Source organism: Rousettus aegyptiacus, unplaced genomic scaffold (genome assembly GCF_014176215.1).
Source record: "Rousettus aegyptiacus isolate mRouAeg1 unplaced genomic scaffold, mRouAeg1.p scaffold_m13_p_5, whole genome shotgun sequence".
Lineage (NCBI taxonomy): Eukaryota > Metazoa > Chordata > Mammalia > Chiroptera > Pteropodidae > Rousettus > Rousettus aegyptiacus.
Genome location: NW_023416308.1, coordinates 98,280,255 through 98,294,719, shown reverse-complemented (window position 1 = coordinate 98,294,719; position 14,465 = coordinate 98,280,255). Strand labels below are relative to the sequence as shown.

The 14,465-nt window shown below is 55.0% G+C and overlaps 1 protein-coding gene across 16 annotated transcripts in view; it reads left to right on the top strand.

The window, feature by feature from the left end:
• Nucleotides 1–5,334: 5,334 nt before the first annotated feature.
• The window catches only part of PAX6 (paired box 6), a 28,750-nt gene continuing 19,619 nt past the window's right edge, over nt 5,335–14,465 (top strand). For 3 of the 16 annotated variants that reach the window (XM_016147063.2, XM_036220561.1, XM_016147059.2), the window contains exons 1-2: nt 5,335–5,482; nt 12,158–12,341. The gene's annotated coding sequence lies outside the window, so the exon portion shown is untranslated. Of the gene's footprint in view, nt 5,483–10,930; nt 11,051–11,830; nt 12,342–13,172; nt 13,226–14,465 lie in introns of those variants that run through there. The other 13 variants (XM_016147062.2, XM_036220559.1, XM_016147061.2 and 10 more) reach the window with 10 other exon arrangements.

Genomic DNA, 14,465 nt, shown 5'->3' with positions numbered 1-14,465 from the left:
TGGCCTCAGGACACCTAGGGACCCACCAGTGGGCTCATCTCCACCTGTGGGCCAACACAGAGCCCCTGAAGATGTGTACAAAAGTCAAGGGATGAGCAGGGAAAAGCAGCCCCTCTTTCTGTGCGAGACAAAAAAAGAGTGGGTTTTGTGGCCTCCTCCAGGGTGGCAAAGGGCGGGGCAATATGAGGAGAAGCCCCTGGCCTGGGAGCATTCTCAGGCCACAACAGGGCTCAACATCCTAGGCCTGGACCCAGGACATGACCATTGCTGACCTGCAAGTCCAGGAGCTAAGATTCCCTCCCAAGGGCGAGACTTTGGAGGCTGAGAGGGGGGCACCAGTCCCCTCTACCTCTTACTCCCTATACAGCGACATGGAGAGGCAGAGAGAGCAGAGACAGTCCTGTCAGACCTGGGCCCAGGCCTTGCTAAGGCTCTCCCTTGGGCTGGGAGCTCTGCTTCTGTGAAGAAAGCGTGCTGGATCCACGACTTGTGTATCTGAACAAAAGAAGGAGCCACCCCTCAGCCTAACATGCCCTCACCCACCTTACCAAGCCCCGTGGTGCCTGCAGACAGGCAGGGAACCCATGGCCAGTAGGTGCCCTCCGGGCCTCACCTGAAAATGAAGCTAGAGAGGCCTGGGCACCCAATCCCTTGGTGCTCAGAGGGTCCCTGCGCATCCCATGTGTTTATGTGGGTGCCCCCTTATCTTATATGTAACAGCAATATATATGTTAATTGAAAACTTCTGAATTTAAAAAGGTTGTGACAAGTTATAATTTGTCCTGTCAATGCCTGGAATCCTTATTTATCTCTTTAGCTTGCCTCCCGCTCGCGCCTGTCAGCTAACAGCTTGCCTAACTCGTTGACTTCCTCACTCATGGCACGGAAATGACAAATGTGCTGTTTTATCCGTACAATTTATTTCATTATTGTTGCCAGCACGAAGCATCACAATCAATCATAAGGAAGTCCAGTTGGCAGGTGTCAATCCTGGTGTGTTTTTGTACGTCTCAGTCTATATTTAATCCAATTATAAGGGTCACAGAGTAAGTGCCAATCCTCTTGTTACAACTCACATCTTATTTAAGATTTAAAGTAAAAAAAAGTCAACTCGATCACATGGACCTTTGGGGGGAAGGGAGGAAATGCTTTTGAAATGCCCCCATCTCTCTCTCTCTCTCTCTCTCTCTCTCTCTCTCTCTCTCTCTCTCTCTCTCTCTCTCTCTCTCTCTCTCTCTCTCCCCCCCCCCTCTTCTCACCTCCAGTTTAAATTACTCAGCCATCCCTTTTTTATTAAAGAGTTGCAGGGAATCCCAGTTTTATGCGCATTTGTGTGCAAATGAGGCTCTCGTTATTTTGCTAAAGTAGAAGCAGGCTTAATGATGAGAGATCTTTCCGCTCATTGCCCATTCAAATACAATTGTAGATCGAAGGCGGCCTTGTCACGTTGAGAAAAAGTGAATTTCTAACATCCAGGACGTGCCTGTCTACTTTCAGCGAATTGCATCCAATCACCCCCGGGGAATTCAGCTAATGTCTCAGTCTCCACCCGGACAAGGGAGAGAAAGAAATCAAACATGGTGCCATAGACTGACTGACTTAACATGAAAATATTTAGAAGGAAAGGAAAAGCAGAGTTTTCTCGAATTGATTGTGATGGAGATTTTTCTTAGCAGGAAAGCTAACTGGAAAGATTCAGAAATTTCCCCAATGTCCAAGAAAACTTTATGGCGGAGTAGAATGGATGGAAGAGAGAAGAAGCTAAATATTTCTTTGAATGAGTGCAAGAAAATAATTGAACAGCAGCGAGACCACAATATCGCATATAAGAATGTCATTATGCAGTCTTTTAGACTCGGGTGAAAAGATGACAAATACTATCTTGCTAAATATTTTCCTTTTTGATGCTCAGATTCACGATACATTCCTCCAGTTTTTATTTACAAAAGCTCTTTAAAAAGCTTGTCATTTAAGGAAAAGAAAGTGAAGAAGAGGGAAGAAAGAGTCAGAACCAAATGCACTGTCTGGTAAATTTAAATCCTGAGATGATATATGGATTTCTGTCATGTACAGCTATTTGAAATGACACAAAATACACGCAGTATTTTTTTTTTCACTTAGCCGAAGACTTCCCCTCTCTTTCTATAAATTTTTAAACGAAAAGTTTCATTAAACCCCTTTATAAATTAGCACCCACCCAGGAATAAAAATTTTTTAAATATAAGTTAACAGGATGCATTATCATCTGGACTTAATAACATGAAATTAAAATACTCAAGTAGAAAAATCTGTTTTTACTTTTTAATTGTTTCAAGACTTAATGGCCATTCTCAGGGAAAAGACAAATACTAAATCAATTCCCATCTACCATCGTGTAGCACGGATCCTGCGGGAGGGGCTTCCAATCTGGAAGCCGCTTTATTTGCATAAAGTAGTTAAAGGGAAAGAGGAGAAGAGAGGAAGGAAGAGAGAGAGAACACATACCTTGGACAAGAACAACAGATTTCAGTTCAAGCCAAGGACAGATCTCTCTTCCCCTGCCCCTGTCTCCTTTTAGTCCAGCCTCACTCCCTAACCATTTCTTACCTTTCTTCCCTCCACCCCTACCCCTAATCTCAGGTCCCTCATCTCTTCCCCACTCTCCACTTCACTAGGACAGACCGGAGGGGAAGCTCTGGGCTTCCCAGCTGTCCTAGGCCGGAGCTGACCAGGGAGCCACCGCGGGCCCGGCGGTGCCGAGCTCTTTCATAACTGCTGTGAAGAATCAGAGCTTGGAACTGCATTAGGCGTCGGAGAATTCTTGTTTCTGGCCCTTTGCACCCCACCAACAGCCCACCTCAGATTGCACTCCTCATCTCGGGGTTACAAGTCGTACTGCTGGGCGGTGTGGCCTAAAGAGTCTGCTTCTGCCCAGGCGGAGCAAGGCTGGGCCTCGCATCCTGAGCACTACGAGGGGCCGGGCCGGGTTGGGCCGGGCCGAGCCGCCCCCATGGCTGGTGGCAGCCTCCCGGGTCAAGAGCTACCCGGGGGACCAAGCTTCGGCAGCGGCTAAACTTGCAGCCTCCCAGGCGGCGACCCGGACGCGAGCTTCCTCCCGCCCTGCCTTCTGTGCCCAGGGCAAATGGAGAGCCGCTCATGCGTTGGCCCGGAGCTCGGAAGGGCCTAGCGGGGCCTCGCCTACACCGCCCCGCGCTCCCGCGCCGCCCGAGCGCGCCCTTTATTGACAGGCAGATAAGAAGGCTGGAACCGTGGCGTTTCCAGCGTCGCTCTCGAGCACCCTGCCGGGTTGCAGGGATCCGTGCACACTTAATGGCCTGGACTCCAAACAAGCCCAGAGCAGCCTGCCCCGCAGCCTCGGTTCCGGACAGAGGGGGTAGGTGGGGAGCAAGCCTCTGACACAAACCTGGGAGCTAGGGAGGCCTACTCAGGCCCGGGGCCTACACGTAGTCCAAACTCCAAGGCAGACCGTGGAGTGGAGGGCCACCTCAGGACGTTCGGGGCCGGGAGCTGGACCAGGTCCTGGAGGGGAGCTTGGGTGCTTGCCAAGAAACTAGGCCACAGGAGGAGGCCAGTGGTGTTGGAGAAACCCGAGCAAATGCCTCTCTGAGTACCACTCCCCAGCGGAGTTGGGCGTGGGGAGATAGGACCACTGCAGGGTTCTGACTCAGATTAGAGTGGCCAGTGGGAGGACGGAAGCTCCTGGCCCCTGACACAGGAAGACCAGGGGGGTGGGATGGGGGAAATTGTGGGTACTGTTTTTAAATAAGTAAGAACACGCTTAAACGTCTCCACCAACAGACTCTTATTCTCCTCCCTACCTCTACCCTGCTCTCAGGAACTCAAAGGACTGAGAAAAATTAAAAAATCAAGTCTGGAGAAGCTAGCTGGTCTGGCCAAGGCGAGCTGACAGGCGGATTGCCTGGAGCCTCCTCTCGGCGGGTTGCGAACCCCACACCTGTCCAGGTGTGCAGGGGCGGGAGGGAGAACCGCTCCACCTCTCGCGCGCCATCTGTGCTTCGCTCGCCCTTTGCCGCCCCCATCTAAGCAAAGTGTGCAGGAACTGGCCCTGGAGCCCTCCTCAGGCCTAGGCATCCTCCTCCTAGCTTCAACACACACACACACACACACACACACACACACACACACGCGTCTACCTGGGCCAGGTCTCCCACAAGCTGCCTAAAGGCACCTCCATGCTCCACCATTTCCCCTCCTGCCACCTCCTCAAGCGTCCTCTGAACCTCTCGGCTCGACCTCTGTTACTCCCAAGTTCGAGACCCAGATGGAAGCAGAGAACGAAGGAAATGGACATTGAGAAGCCTCCTCCCCTGTCGTGGGTGAAGGCGGGGGCGGGCGTCGGGTGGGGCGGAATGACAACGCAGGTTTAAGACCCTATTCCAAGGCAGCCAGGCCCAACTGGCGAAGCCATCTCCCAGCCTACCCTGAATGTGAGAAGAGGATAAGCACAGACCGCCAGGTCAGTATCCTGGGGCTCCGCCCCCATTTCTGTGGTTTCCTCGGCTCCAGAAAGGGAAATCTTGACTTCAGAATCTGGGACTTTCCTATTTTCCTCCTGGAGGCCACAAAGGCAACACTTAACCCCCCACTCTTACCCCACTCCCCAGTCAAAGATTAATAGAATCGCATACAATTTCTACGTGAATGGAGCCTTTCAGGCCAAAGAGGCGAGGGAAGCCCAAGCAGGTGCCATTTGTGGCTCTCCTCACGAGAACTCAGCGGGCCTGGCAAGGACTTTGGCTTAGCATGGAAGAAACAATCGCTCATCTCCCTAGAACCTCGATCTGTGCCCAGCTGGTGGTGACCTGTAGGCCCAAGGGCCAGGTTGGAGTACCCATCGCTGCTTGAGTTCCTTTTAAAAACAATTCCTGCTAGAGGACCCAATCAACCCCGGTGCAACCTGCGGGTCCCTCTGATGGAGTGACTCCCTCGGGGTTCGGAGGAGAGGACCGGGTGGGCACTCGGCAATGTAGACGGCAAAGCCTAGGGGAGGGGCTCGCGTTCCAGGAGCGGAGGAGGATCGTGCTCGGGAGGACTAGTTTCCTTGGGGCGATGCAACACGCTAAGGGAGCGGATGGATCAGGTTGGGGTCGCGTTGGGCATGGGCAGTCGCGGGCCGGGCCCAGGAAGCCCTGTGCAGGGCTTGGAGCGGGCCGGATTCGGGATGAGGAGGAGGTGGCTCCCGCCCGGCCGGAGCGCTGGTGGGCGCGGAGCTAAGCCCAACTCTGGCCGCCATGACGTCACGCGGGTCCCGCAGCCAATGAGAACCGCGCTGGCATGGATATTAAGGAAAGTTAGCGCCTGCCTGAGCACCCTCTTTTCTTATCATTGACATTTAAACTCTGGGGCAGGTCCTCGCGTAGAACGCGGCTGTCAGATCTGCCACTTTCCCTGCCGAGCGGCGGTGAGAAGTGTGGGAACCGGCGCCGCCAGGCTCACCTGCCTCCCCGCCCTCCGCTCCCAGGTAACCGCCCGGGCTCCCGCCCCAGCTCCGCTCGGGGCCCGCGCCGCCTCTCCGCTGCCTGCGACCGGTGCCCATAAATGCAAGCCCACCCCAAGTAGCCCGGGGGCTTGATTTTTGCCTTTAAAAGGAGGCTTACAAAGATAGAGGGGAGTAAAAGGGGCAGAATCGGATAAGGGAGGAGGGGGTGTTTTGTCTTTGCCTAGAGTGCTTTTCTGCAAAAGTAGCAAAATGTTCCAGTCCCCAGAGTGGACTTCCAGACGGGTGCTGAGCTGAGATGAGGGGTGGGAGGGGAGGTACGGGGAGAGGGAAATGGGGATCTGTTTGCTACAGCTGCAGAAGCTGTTCGCGACCGTGAGAAATGTAGGAAGGGGGGATTGCAGTTGGCACCCAGAACTCCCCCGAATCGCAGTTAACATTCACGCGTGGAGAAGTCCCCACCCGCGCCCGGGACGCGTGGAAACGCCCCGCCGCGGGTCGGGAGAAGTGCAGCAAAAGTTTCCCGCGGTTGCAAAGTATAGATTGCCGAACGGAAACAAAGTCGTAGAGACGGGAGTTCGTTTCTCAGAAAGGAGCTGAGGACTAAAGAATGCTGCCAGCAGAGCTGGGCAGCGCGTAAACCCCAGCGTGTGATTTGAGCTTCACTTCGGAAGACCTAATAATTAGCGATTCTCACTGAGCTAGAACACGGGCTCGGGTTACCGCGGGCGCTGCTCTCGCTGCCTGGGCGGAAAGTCTGTGGGCGCCAGGAGAGCCCGGCCGCCTTGAGCCGGGGAGAGCAGCACCCGCGGGTCTCCTGCCCCCGACGGCCCAAGCCGGATGCCAGAAGTTTCTCCAAAGTAGGTCAGGGAAGGGACGCCCCCAAACTTGATGAAAGTTCCGGGAGGTCAGCCCGGAGCGGCCGGAAACGCCGGAGCACAGGAGCACCCGCCAGGAGCTTGGGGAGGCCTTTAGGTCAGGCCCAGGCTCACCACTCGTGCTCCTGGCGCCCCCTCTCTAGACCTTTAGGGGGGTCATTTTTGGAAGGCGTTTGTATCTCAGGCATACCTATGACAGGTGCTTGGGACCACTGCCCAACTCCAAGCGGTGGCCGCCCCCTGCCCACCCCACCAGGGAAAGAGGGGAATGAGAGAGCAGTGAGGAGAGAGCAGTCGCCACCCCGCCGAGCACCTTACCTGAATCTGGGTCCTTTCCTTTTCGGATTCCTTTCCGGAGCTGAGGGGAGAGCAGGTTGCCCACTTCGCTGTGGGAAGTGGACCTTCTCCTCTAGTCATAAATCAAACCCAGCCATCCTCGGGCCTCCTCCCTCATTAGAGATGTTTACTGGAGATTGTGTTTATTCGGCTGTCACAGCGAGAAAACGCAGTGACATAATTACCTCTGACCAGAGTCGTCGCCCCGCGCCCAGGGCAAGCCAGGGACCTCCTCTGTCGCCTTCTCACTCCTGTGCCCTCTTTAATCCGAGGGCGTATGTGGTTGGCTGGTCTTTTTTTTTTTTTCCCCCTCCTCGGACCCTTTCATATAATTTGAATTATTGAATGAGCTACTATTCAAATTTCCCCAGGGCCTGGCGTTTATTTATTTATTTATTTTAGAATTTGAAAGGAAACTGGAGGGAACCTAACGCCCCTCCAGGGCGGAAGGGGGTAGCGCGAGAGAAATGGAAAGAGAGTCCCTATCGCTTTGCAAACTTTCGGTCGGGCCGGGACTGCGGTCCGCAGGGGCCAGACACCACCTGGCGCCCGAAGCCTGACTTGAGCAGTGGGGAGCTGACCAGGAAGGATGGATGCCGATGTTGGTGGTGTTATTTGTTTCTGTTTTTATTATTATTATTATTATTCTCTCTCCTCTTGGGAAGAATCTAAGGCTTCAGGGGCCCAGGCTGAGAATTCTTAAACTCTCCCTGGCCGAACTCCGCGAGTCAAACCCGCAGCTCCTCCCCCTGCCTCTCTCCCCGCATCTGCCCCCGGGCATCGGTTTTCCCCGCTAGCCAGGTTTCTAAGTCACCATCTGTAAAACAGAGTTAGGAAGTGATGAAAAGCGCCGAATTGTTCTCTAATTGAAAATACTTTTTTTTTTTTTTTTGGTGACCGCGCTGACAAATATGTGGGATCCCTGCTTTTGATCCCTCACTGCTGCCTCTTTTCTCCAATGGCTAATAAAACTCGCATTGAGCCCCTTAGTGCCTTGATTAACAGGCAGATTAACTCTTACTGGGGTGGGGAACAGCTTGTCCCAATCAATGTCATTTTAAGAGCCCGTCAGGATACGCTTAGCTCCGGTTCCCTGGCTGCTCCAGCGAACTAGCCATGACATTTGCTCCCTCCCTCTTCCCCAGCCTCAAATCCCCCAGCAAAGCCCCCAGTTCCCAGCCCACATGTAACCTGCTCCACTTCAGGACAAGTGCGGGACTCAGTTCCTGGCCTTTAAAACAGGCAAATGTTGAGAGAGACAATCTCTAGGGAGAAGGGACAGAGGTGGCCTTGCCTTACTTTTCGTTGGAAGCTGAACTCTTGCCTCTTGAGGGTGGAGGTTACAGGAAAAGGAGAGATAGGGGACCGCCCTGGGTGACAAAATTGAAAGCAAACTTTGCTGGGAACCCAATTTGCAAAAATCGGAGAGTGCCACTGACTGCAAATGTCCTACATATCGGAAGTTTTAAACCTGGTCCCCATCTTGGACAACCCGCGTAGAGTTCGGGAAAGCAAAGTCTTGGGAGTTCGACCTGATGGGCTACAGGAATCTCTTGGCTGGGAAACCCACTTGGACAATGGTTTTTAAAAAGTATTGGGGGTGGGGGAGGGATAGAGAAAGAGAGACGCTTGCCACTTGAGTCACTGTCCAAATTGCGAATGGAAGAGGACCGAACCCGCTAGTCATTTGGCAGGAGGCGAAGAAGCGCGAGGGCACCGCGGCTTTCCCCAGCCGAGCGTGGCCACAGCCTGGAGACGTCACCCTGCCGGCTCTCCTCGGCTTCCCGGCGCTCTGAGCTGTGCGACGCTGCGGGATGAACTGGAAACCTGCAGGTTGCTGGAGAAAGGAGGAAGGGGAAAGGCCTAAAGTGGAGGGGGCACCCTGAACCGGGCGACAGGACTGGGCACCTTTGCCTTTCGTGCTCGTTTGACCCTTTTCGCCAGCTCTGCTCTCGAGTGAATCCACCTTCCCAGGGCCAGCAAAGAATGAGCTGCTCAAGGCTCTGCACAGTGATGCAGGTGTCCTTCAAAGAAAAACTCATCTCCACCCTTAGCGTGCCAGCATCGCGCCTCTGCTTTGCGGTGGAAAGCGGCAGTTCAGAGGTGGGAGATTCTTGGTTCCTAAGCCGGAAGCCGAAAGCATCTCTCCCTCGAGCTGGGCACGTCCTTGCGTTGGCAGAGGCTGCCTCCGGACCGGAAACCTGGATAGTGGGCATCAGCGAATGCCTGGGACCTCTGAGGGTGATATGCTCCCTGATCTCACATTTACGAACCAATAGTGGCCAGAGGCTCCGGGCACTCTCCAGTGAACGGCGAGTCCCTAACGTGACTCAGCGTGACAGACAGCCTCTCCTTACCGGGTGGGATGACCCAGGCCCCTGCCAGGCCAGGCTGAAGAGCGGTCCTCTTTGGGCGTCATGGGGCAAGGGTAGGGTAGGATAGGGGGCACTTAGGGAGAGGCGGAAAAAGGCAAGACAGAAACCTCAGGCGCGATCCCCCCCGCCTTCGCCGGCAGCGTAAGGGCCTCGGTGGTATTGGAAGCCGCAATTAAAATGGCGACCTGTGAATTGTCTCAATTTTGCCCACGCCTCTGACCATGGGGCGCTGCACCTTTGTCCCCGCCGCCCCAGCCATCTGTGTCGCCCCCAGAACAGGTATTTGGCAGAGGGTGCAAGGCAAAACACCCCCACCATCTTTGAAACTAGCCCAGAAAGAACAGAAAATCTTGCTCTCCACCCCTCTCTCCTTAAACTTTGAAAACTCTGCCTCTCTTTGGGCTGAGCGCCCCTCCCCCCCCCCAAATATTGACACACTGGGAGCAGCCAAGTCCTTTTTGTTTCTTGTTGGTGCTGAGGGGTTTCCAAGAGTCCTTCCCCAAGCCCCCACCCCCACCCAATGACGTCAATGGCATTCACTCCCTGCTTCTCACCTCTTATGATTTTCTGTTGTTAAAACTTTTCTCCGAGGTGAGATGGGGGTTGGGGTTGGGTGGGAGAAGGAGCCCATTCAAAGAGCCAGTGCCCAGGGGGAAAATAGCAACAAGATTACGGCTGCTTCTTTCCGAGGCAAAGCTTAAGAAGGTGCTAATCCATTCGGTCGCTAATTGAGAGGTTGTAAAAATGATATTCACCTCCAGTTCGGACAGTGTCTCTGGGCCTTTCCCTCACCCCCTCGCTTATGCCCAGTGGACTTCAGTTCAAGCTGCTTTAATGCTTGTTTGAGAAGCAAAAAGGGAGAGAAAAAGAATGCAGACTCTCGTTGATCTGGGACCTGGGCCCGCTGTCCCACATCCTGGGATCGGGAAAGTCGCGGTCCTACGAAATCTCTCAGAGGAGACCGCTGACCTCGGCTGCGGGCGCCACCTGCTTGGCTTCTGGCCTGGGTTTTCTCCTGGCGCTTCTGGGTCGCGCCGGGTGTGCGGTCGCAACCATGGGGGGCTGGGCAGGCCTCAGCTTTTCCCGAGCTCTGCCCAAGCTCCTTGGTCGCGGCATTACTGGGTCCAGGCTGGGGACGGCAGTGTGAGACCCACACTAGGCCTGGCGGCCCAAAGCAGCCTGCAATGTCTTCATGGCCCCAGCTCCCAGGGGTGGCTAACGCGCTACCTCTCAGCGGTGAGTTCAGGGCGCGCAGACTTTATTGATGAGTGCTAACGTTCAGCACTTTTCCTAAGTCAAGATGAGTCAAGTGTGCCCGATGGTGGGTTCTTTTCAGCCTCCCTGCCTGAGCTTTTCCAACCCCATTCTTTGCTGGGTCCTGGGGTGTGTCCCTCCACCCCCCCCCCAAGTCCCTTTTTCACAGCCATCGCATACAAGCTCCTCTAGAACTCGGGACTTCGCAGGACTAAGCAGCCGCTCCCTCCCCTGTCACCTTAACTGCGGGCGCCGAGGGGCGCCTTTGGAGTGTACTGAGGTGTGTCCTAATCGTCCGGCATTCAACAAATGGACTTTTGGTGTGTGGTCAGAAGAGAAAAGCCATTTACTTACTTTCCTCCCTGGTTTTCTGGCAACAGCTGATGGGGAGCTGCCTCCGTGGACTGAGCAGACCCAGGAGAAGGAATCGTGGTGCAGAGACACGCGCACCATATACAGATAACCGGTGGCACACACCGACACACGCTGAAACAGCGACATCACGGACGAGGACAGACACACACACGCGCGCGCGCGCGCACACACACACAGTCTCTCCCAGCATTGGTCATCCTCCTCCACCCCAGGCCTTTGACACCTCCCTCCCCTCTCGTGTCCCCCTGGCGTCCCCTCCTCTTGGGCGCCTGGAAAAGCTGCCGCACTTAGTCAACAAATGGCACGTGGGAGAAGTTGGTGAGTGTTTGGTGAGGACTCTTCAGGGCTTTTCACAAGAACCCTCTGTACACAAAGTAAGTGGTGTGTTTGCTCGGGCCTCTCCAGCCCGGCTGTGCCTCCGCTCCGCTGCGCACCGCGGCTTCCGAAAGGAGAAAGAACAGAAGAAAGGACCGGCGGAGCGAGGGTGGGGGAATGGGCAGGCCCGGGAGGCCTGGACTGAGAAGGAGACTCGGTGTCTCTGAGATCCCAGCGCCGAGGCCTCCCCTCGGCCTAGGCTTCGCCCCGGACAGCGCCCGAGTGTTGCTGCCGGGACCCAGTGCCGCACACTCCACTTTTCTCTTCCACACGGTGGCCAGGTGGGCTAGGGTGCGGCCACTGCTGTTCTCCGCGTCCCAGCGCTGAGGCGGAGGTAGGGAAGGGGCGGGAGGGGAGGGCGGGGGCGGGGCGGCAGACCACTCTGAGATGGAGTTGGCAAAAAAGGGCTGCGCAGAGCTGCAGAAACTTGCTCCCCTGCCGCCCCCCATAAGTTGAGAATCCCGCGCCCAGCTTCGGGAGGTGGTGGGCGTGAACCCCCAGCCCAGAGGCCTAAACTCGACTCCTCAAGTTCGCGGCCACAGTGCGGGCTGCGCTGACTCCCGGAGCGCTCGGAGCCTAGAGATGTCAGCGAGCACCAGCTCCAGAGCCTGGGCGCGGGGGCCCAGCACCGGGGAGAGGAGCCGGGACCCACCGGCGGAGCCGAAAACAAGTGTATTCATATTCAAACAAACCGACCAATTGCACCAGGCGGGGAAAGGAAACATCCAATCGGCTGGCGCGAGGCCCCGGCGCTGCTTTGCATAAAGCAATATTTTGTGTGGGAGCGAGGGATGCATTTGCATGTTGCGGAGTGATTAGTGGGTTTGAAAAGCGAACCGTGGCTCGGCCTCATTTCCCGCTCTGGTTCAGGCGCAGGAGGAAGTGTTTTGCTGGAGGATGATGACAGAGGTCAGGCTTCGCTAATGGGCCAGTGAGGAGCGGTGGAGGCGAGGCCGGGCGCCGGCACACACACATTAACACACTTGAGCCATCACCAATCAGCATAGGTGTGCTGGCTGCAGCCACTTCTCTCACCCACACTCTTTATCTCTCACTCTCCAGCCGCTGACAGCCCATTTTATTGTCAATCTCTGTCTCCTTCCCAGGGATCTGAGAATTGCTCTCACAAACCAAACCAGCAGCATCTGTGGAGAAAACTCTCGCCAGCAACTCCTTTAAAACACCGTCATTTCAAACCGTTGTGGTCTTTAAGCAGCAACAACAGCAAAAAAAACCCAACCAAACAAAACTCTTGACAGGAGCTTTGACGAGAGAGGATGCCTCATAAAGGTGAGTCCGCTTCTTTCTTCTCGCTTCATTTTTATTGCAATAGTCAGGCAGGTCTCCCCCTTCCTCCCCCCTTCCTTCCTCCCCTTTCGCCGGTCCCCTCCCCCACTGCTACGCCGGGAGAGTCGGGCCGGAGAAGTTTCCACGCAGGAGCCCAAACTTTGTACTTCCAGCGAAAGCCCGCGTCGGAGGGCGACGGCCGGCGAGCGGGAGCGGCGCAGGGCTCGGGGCGGGCGGCCGGCTCACTCCCAGCGCCAGCGCGGGCTGAGCTCGCAGGAAGAACCGAGGCTCCAGGCGCATCGGAAGCCGCGGCCCCCGGCCCCAGCGTCGCCAAATGCTCCTGGCCGGCGGGAGAGGACGAAGAAGCTCTGCGGCGCCCCAGGCCCGGGAACGGCTGCAGGGACCAGCCTCCGGCGGCTGCTTTGTCCAGCCGAGGGCCCAGCGAGCGCGCAGAGAGCGGGCGCGCCGAGGAAGCGCCGGGAGAGCCGGCTCGCCGCGCAGCCGCCCGCTCGCCCGCGCTCTGGCTTTGTGCTGCTCTCCGCCGGGGCACGAAGTCCGCGGGCACTCGAGCGCCGAGGGGCACCGCGCCCGCCGCCAGCCCTAGCAGAGTCCATCGGCAAAGGCAATCGCACGCTGGAGGCGGAGAGAAAGAGCGAGTGAGCGGGACCCGGGGAGGAAGCCACCAGGCCGAAGCGGTCGAACGCGCGCTCGGAGGGAGCTCAGAGCGGAGCAGGATTGTCAGCTTCCATCAAGCCCCCAGGCTGTTGCCCCCAACTTGAGCGCAGAGCTCGGAACTTGAAAACTCTCTGCTTCCCAGGCTTCCCCCAACCTTCGCCCTCGCCCTGCGAAAGCTGGGGTCTTCCCTGTCCTTCAGTCCCCAGCGCTCGGTGGGTATTTTTCCTTGTCTTCCTCTGACAAAGCTGCACCCGGTGTTGCCGTTTCAAAAAGTTTGAAAGTGGAAAGCTGGATTGCTTTTTTTCAAAAAAAATTTCAAGTCTCCTGGTTTTTTTCTTTGTGAGGCTTAAAAAAAAAAAATCAATATGAAAGCAGTGGCTTTCCCCTTCGTCTGATCACACCCTCTCCCAGCTAATTAGTCTGAGTAATTCGAGAGCTTTCCGATTGATTCTAAGACCCCAGGAGGAAAAGTGTCTTTTCAAAGTTCATAAAGTTGTTGCCTCTTGTGTAGATTTTCTCAGTCTCCCTGCACCATAATAGCCCTGAATTTTAGCAAGTGTAATTGGGGGAAATGGAGTTGAATTTCAAGTGGAAATGCTTTCTTTTTTGAGTACTAAAACCTAGTCCTCCAGTCTTGAGTGATTTCTAGAAAGTTTAAAAACAAAGTGAATGTGGTATCCTTTTCTCTCAAACTCTACGAAGCTCCCTAAGCTTTTCTGGATGTTTAACTCGAACTTGGGAAGGTTAAGGAGGGGGTGGGAGCAGAAATGAAATAAAAAGCAAAGAGCTTGAAAGCCTGGCGAGTTTACCGGGGAGAAATAATAGATGTTGCCATTGACATTACATTTTTTATAGCCGATGACCTTTGCAAACGTCTGAAGGCAATTTGATTAGTTGTTATCTTATTTGGCCCTAGAGAGTAAAACTTTGTCATCTTAATTGCTAATTACTCTTTGGCTGGAGGCGGGGAAGGCAGAAAGTGAGCTCTCCTCTTCACCCCAGCAAAGGAGTTTGGGGTTGGATTTTGAGAATTAAGTAATTTAAAAAAACAGTATTTGAAAGCTGAGGCTTGTGCAGGGGATGGGAGAGGCAGTGGCCGAGTGGCCTACTGGTCCAAGGCTGTGGTGACTTCCAGGTGTCTGGACACTCCTTCGTTCCTGGCATGGCTGTCTGACCTGGTCAGGGCTGCAGGAAGCCCGAGGCTGAGCTGGGGGCTCTGGCTGCGGCTGGGGGGGACTAGCCTCTCTGCATGACTGCTTCCGGGTGTTGGTGTGCACGGCGGAGGTCCTGGTTTGCTTTGCACTAAGTGTTAACAATTACTTAAGTAATTATATAGCATCTTAGCTGAGAGGGAGGGTGGGAATGGAGCAGAATTGGAACTTGAAATGCTTCCACCTTCCCAGATGCTTCGAAAATTAGTCCTCTCTGGAAACAGCTACTGAATTTTTTTAA